The sequence below is a fragment of the Bubalus bubalis genome, chromosome 4 (assembly GCF_019923935.1).
Source record: "Bubalus bubalis isolate 160015118507 breed Murrah chromosome 4, NDDB_SH_1, whole genome shotgun sequence".
Classification (NCBI taxonomy): domain Eukaryota; kingdom Metazoa; phylum Chordata; class Mammalia; order Artiodactyla; family Bovidae; genus Bubalus; species Bubalus bubalis.
Window position 1 is genome coordinate 90,031,031 of NC_059160.1, and position 6,618 is coordinate 90,037,648.

Genomic DNA, 6,618 nt, shown 5'->3' on the forward strand with positions numbered 1-6,618 from the left:
GAGTGGATGGTAAGTCCTTAGGAGGACAAGGACCTATTTCTACATATTTTTATTACTCTGGTGCTTTGCATATAGCCTGTATCCTATTTTTGCAGTAAGCTCCTTAGAAGTTTGTTTAATTGACTTTTATACTCTTATAGCTTGGTATAGAGCATAACATCACAGTGGGTGCTCAATAAATGTTTAGGGACTCAATAATTACTCATTTAATTTGCTCCCAGTAGCCTCCAGAGGCAATAGCTTTGGCAAACAATGTTTTGCACGTGCTTGCTGCCAGCTCTGACAGGCTGCTTTAGTAGGTCATTGACAAGCTATGTCATGTAGTATGGTTAAGAGACCGAATTAGGACTGTCATGGTGGTTAAGCATTTAACACAAAGAGATGTGGCTCTCCAGGCAGAAATGCAGCCTGGAAGAGGCCTCAGCGGCAAGAGCAAGGCAGCTCAATTAAGGAAGAGTGGCTAAGACTCTGCCTTCTCAATGTAGGGGGCCCCAGGTTCGGTTCCTAGCCAGGGAACTAGATCCCACATGTGGCAACTAAAGATCATGCATGCCACAACTAAGACAAATAAATAAATACTAAAAGAAAAAAAAAAAAAGTTCTAGAACAAAGACAAAACTGACCAGTGCTGGAAGAGATGCATCAGCAAAGATGGAGAGGACCTCCAGGAGAAGGGGGCACCTTACGGAGGATCAGAAGAAGCATTTTGGTAGAGGAGTAGCATTTGAGTTCCTTTACTAAACTTTCCTGAATAGAAAGGGAATCGTCAGTTTTCCCCTCCACGCCTGCAGTCTGTTCCCATCCCTGTGGCCAGGGTGAGGTTCTGGAAGGGTGGATCCAATTATGTCATCTCTGCTTGGAATTCTGCAGTGGTTCCCATTTTATTCAGAGTTAAAATGGCTCCTATTCTTTCAGGGTGAAAAACAAAGCGTCCTTACAGTGGCCTACAAGGCCTTAAGTGACCTGTCCTCCAGTCATTCTCCAGCACTTTCCACGCTACTCTCCTCCCCTCACTCACCTGGCACCAGTCACACGGGAGACCTGGCCATTCCTCTAGTATGCCAGGCATGCTCCCACTTCAGGCTGTTTCCTTTGCCTGCGCACCCTTCCTCACAGCTTGCTTCTTCATCTCCAAGTCTTTACACAAATGTCAACTCAGTGAGGCCTGACACGCCCCATTTTAAATGGTAATCTCAGTTTAAAAATAAAATAAAATTAAATTAAAAAAAAAATAAATAAATGGTAATCTCAGGAATGCCCTGGAGGTCGAGTGACACTTTTCACTCCTACTCCTCTGCTGAAATTTGTGTTTCTTCATCATCTCAATGGAGAAGGAAATGGCAGCCCACTCCAGTGTTCTTGCCTGGAGAATCCCAGGGACAGAGGAGCCTGGTAGGCTGCCCTCTATGGGGTTGCACAGAGTTGGACACGACTGAAGCGACTTAGCAGCAGCAGCAGCGTAGCATCTTTTACCATCTGACATACTGTGTATTTTACTAATTTTTTGTCTATTTTTGCCCAATAAAAGTTCTGGGAAATCACTTTAAAAAAACAAACTCTTTTCTCTAGCACTATATCCCAATGCTTTCAACAGTGCCTCCTATTAGGTACCCAATAGATATTTGTTGAATGAATGAGGATGTGATACATATTTGAGGAAGTCTTCAGGAAGGGCCTCCTGGCAGAATTCCTAAAAAATAGTTACCTGAAGTCACTGCAGATGGTGATTGCAGCCATGAAATTAAAAGACGCTTACTCCTTGGAAGAAAAGTTATGACCAACCTAGAGAGCATATTCAAAAGCAGAGACGTTACTTTGCCAACAAAGGTCTGTCTAGTCAAGGCTATGGTTTTTCCAGTGGTCATGTATGGATGTGAGAGTTGGACTGTGAAGAAAGCTGAGCGCTGAAGAATTGATGCTTTTGAACTGTGGTGTTGGAGAAGACTCTTGAGAGTCCCTTGGACCTGCAAGGACATCCAACCAGTCCATTCTGAAGGAGATCAGCCCTGGGATTTCTTTGGAAGGAATGATGCTAAAGCTGAAACTCCAGTACTTTGGCCACCTCATGTGAAGAGTTGACTCACTGGAAAATACTCTGATGCTGGGAGGGATTGGGGGCAGGAGGAAAAGGGGACGACAGTTGAGATGGCTGGATGGCATCACCGACTCAATGGACGTGAGTTTGAGTGAACTCCGGGAGTTGGTGATGGACAGGGAGGCCTGGTGTGCTGCGATTCATGGGGTCGCAAAGAGTCGGACATGACTGAGCGACTGAACTGAACTGAACTGAAGTATCATTTATAAGGACAGATCTCTGAACTGCAAAGCTGGGGAACCTGCTGGGGGTGAGTGAATCAAGTGCCCTAGGCTGAAGCCACCAGGAATGGATCCAGATGTCCAAAGGATGGGTCTGGAATCCCTTGTCTCTCTCCCTACATTGATCGTATTTACTCTTCTCACTCAGCCAAGCACCTTCTCAGATGAACTCCACCCAGCTTTGGCTGTGTCCGTCCTTCAGCAGCTCCCATACAGCTCGGTCCTCTCCCTATCTGGGACAGCCGAGGCCCTTAAACAAGCACTCTGCTGCCTCCTTGTGGCTCCTGTAGTAAAGGAACTTCTGGAAAGTGAGACGACAGAGGTCTACACAGGGACTCTTAGAATGAGGGGCATGGGAGAAGAAACCTGAATCTTCTCGACCACCCTGGCAACCCTGAAATGCTGGCAGCTGCTCCTGCCCCCACAGACATTACTGCCAATAGCAATGACCATGCCCTCAGCAGAGCCCTGACAGGTATACCAGCGGGCCTTTGGCTTTGGTTGTTCCAGGTTGGGTCACCTTTGTGGAAAGAATTTGATGCAATAGTCATATCCCAGGGCCTTCTTTGAGGGGCATTCAGACCCGTTGACTAGTGTATCAATCTTCTCTCCTTCTCTGCCTCCTCCCAACTCACAGACATTAAGGAGTCTTTAAGGATCACCAGCCAGCTCAGGGCCAGGTGTGTATAGAGGAGGGCGCTGGGCACTGTGGAGAAGTGGGGCCCATGCCCTGGAGGACGCTGCTCAGCTGAGACACTGCTAGTTCCAGCCCATTACTGTTTCTGCAGGTAACTGAAACCCACCTAAGCTAATATCAGCCCCTAGACAGGGAACGTCCTGGAATACACTGGGTTATCTTGTGGACTTATAAGGGATACGGCTGGACCTCAGGAACCATCTGACTGGCACAGTCTCTGATGAGAAGACTTCTTTCTTACTTTTCTATATAATTTGTTTTTGTTTCTGTCTGCCTTCAAAACGTTCTCTTATCTTTGGTTTCAGCAATTAGACTAAGCTGTACTTAGGTGTGTTTTTCTTTATCCTGTTTGGGGTTCTCTGACATTCTTGGATCTGTGGTTGGTTTTCTTTCATTAATTTGGGAAATTCTCAGTGGTTCTCTCTTCAAATATTTCTTCTGCCCATTCTTTTTTTTTTTTTTCTTCTGCCCCATTCTGTCTCCCTTTTTCTGGGATTTCAATCATGTCTGTCAGAGCACTTGTCATTGTCCTACATATCTTGGTGATTAGCTTTGGGTTTGCTCAGTTCCTTAACTTAGAGTTACAGTTTGTTTAAATTTCTCCCGACCTGGCTTCAAGCTCACAGATTTTTTTTCCTCTGCTTTTGTCCAGCTTGATTAACTGGCCAAAGGAATTCTTCATCTCTGATATTACAGTTTTCACTTTTAGCATTTCCATTTTTTTACACACTTTCCTATCTCTGCTCAGATTCACCATCTGTTCACACATGTTGTCCACCTTTTCCACTAGACCAGTCTTAGCCATGCTCACATTTTTTTTGGAGAAGACGACTCCTCCAACAATAGAATCATAGTCGTCCTTTATCTGACTTTTTCTAAGTTAGCCTCCCCATCACATGGGACATACCAGATCCCACCTGGCTTTCCCCTCCCTGGCTCTTTGTCTTGATTGTTTACAAATGGTTTCTGTCCTTTTCACTTCATCAACACCTCCTTGAAGGCCACAGTTAGGGCTAAAGTAGACCCTTCTCTCATGTCACCTTCCACCTTAGTGTTGACCCCTCATCCTGGAGACCCCTGAGACTATGGGCCATGCAAGCAGAGCTATGGCCAACTCCCAAATCTGGCTTCAAGAAATATGCCAAGCAGTATTACTTCTCATATTTTGGCTTCCCTGTTTTTGTTTTTTTGAGGGTGAAGGCAATATCTTATTTGATCGAATACATCAACTTTGCTCTGAAAAAAAAAATGAGGCTCTTGTATAATATTAAAGAACCTCATACCAGAAAAACATCATACACTATATCTATATATCTCCTTGGTTGCAATCCTCTTGGCTTCACAGCCTCTATGAGATACTCTGAGAGCTTGAGAGAAGACATCCAAAAAGTCAAAGTCCTCCATCACCAGAGCGGGTTTGGCTGCCAGGCACCTTAAGCACAGTGCCAAGAGCCTATGAAAACATGTGAAACCTTTAAAAATGCCATTGGTGGGGCTTCCCTGGTGGTCCAGTGGTTAGGACTCTGTGCTTCCAGGGCAAGGAGCACAGGTTCAATCCCTGGTTGGGAACTAAGATCCCGCATGTCGAGGGAGTAAAGTCATTGGCACAAAAATATAAAAAACATGTAATTAAATGTTTATATAATGTTCAAAATCCTCCAGGCCAGGCTTCAACAGTATGTGAACTGAGAACTTCCAGATGTTCAAGCTGGATTTAGAAAAGGCAGAGGAACCAGAGATCAAATTGCCAGCATCCATTGGATCATCGAAAAAACCAGAGAGTTCTGGAAAAACATCTACTTCTGCTTTATTGACTACGCTAAAACCTTTGACTGTATGAGTCACAACAAACAGGAAAATTCTTAAAGAGTTGGGAATACCAGACCACCTGACCTGCCTCCTGAGAAATCTGTATGCAGGTCAAGAAGCAACAGTTAGAACCAGACATGGAACAATGGACTGGTTCCAAACTGGGAAAGGAGTATGTCAAGGCTGTATATTGTCACCCTGCTTATTTAACTTATATGCAGAGTACATCATGCAAAATGCAGGGCTGGATGAAGCACAAGCTGGAATCAAGATTGCAGGGAGAAATATCAATAACCTCAGATATTCATATGACACCACCCTTACGGCAGAAAGCAAAGAGGAAGTAAAGAGCCTTTTGATGAAAGTGAGAGAGAGTGAAAAAGCTGGCTTAAAACTCAAGATTCAAAAAAACGAAGATCATGGCATCCAGTCCCATCACTTCATGGTAAATAGATGTGGAAACAATGGAAACAGTGACGGACTTTATTTTCTTGGGCTCCAAAATCACTGCAGATGGTGACTACAGCCATGAAATTAAAAGATGTCCGCTCCTTGGAAGAAAAGCTATGACAAACCTAGACAGCGTATTAAAAAGCAGAGACGTTACTTTGCCAATAAAGGTCCATCTAGTCAAAGCTATGGTTTTTCCAGTAGTCATGTATGGATATGAGAGTTGTAGCATAAGAAAGGCTGAACGCCAAAGAACTGATGCTTTTGAACTGTGGTGCTGGAGAAGACTCTTGAGAGTCCCTTGGACTGCAAGGAGATCAAGCCAGTCAATCCTAAAGGAAATCAATCCTGAATATTCATTAGAAGGACTGATGCTGAGGCTGAAACTCCAATACTTTGGCCACCTGATGCGAAGAACTGACTCATTGGAAAAGACCCTGATGCTGGGAAAGATTGAAGGCAGGAGAAGGGGGTGACAGAGGATGAGATGGCATCACTGACTCTGGACATGAGTTTGAGCAAGCTCCAGGAGATGGTGAAGGACAGGGAAGCCTGGTGTGCTGCAGTCCATGGGGTCACAAAGAGTCGGACACGACTGAGTAACTGAACAACAACAAAAAACATAATATTGTCAGTTTCATTATTCTGTTAAATTTAATATTCAAAATGTTCTCATATTTACAAAACTTGTTAGATTTCCTCTCTATGGGTGATGAATGCTGAGAAGTCACAGCCCACTGCACATTAAAAAAAAAACACAACTTACTCATAGTCAGTCAATTTCCAAAGCAAAGTTATAAAAATCTTTTCAAATTATTTATAAAGAAGTATATTTAGCATGAGGGCTACCATGGGTGAGGCCTCCTGGAAAGAATAGACCCAAAAGGCTAGAAATGGCCCATTCTTGCCCCAGCAGTCCAGTGTGTGTGACCTGCATCAGGAATGCCTCTCACCATCCTCCCTCCAGCAGGCTTCCTTGGGATACACAGAGCTGTGGCTCAGAGATCAAATCCTGCTCTGGCCCAGAGATCAGGTCAAGCGCCCATCTGTTTGCATCCCATATTCTTCTCTTCCTTCCAAAGTTTCAAGCTTAAGCCGGGAGCAAGCATGGCTGCCATTCCTAAGAAACAGAACCACTGGACTGTGGGTCCTCTGAGGACAGGGTGACTTCCTAGCTCACGTTTGGTTGTGCCTGCTCCCAAGGCCTGGCCCGGCCGGGTGAGACAAAGCGGAAGGGGCGGGCAGAGGCCGATGGGAGACTGGCAGGCCGCTGAGTGCAAGGGAGAGTGAGGGTGGGACGCTGCTTATGAGCTGTGTGAACCAACCAAAGCCATGTCTTACCTGAA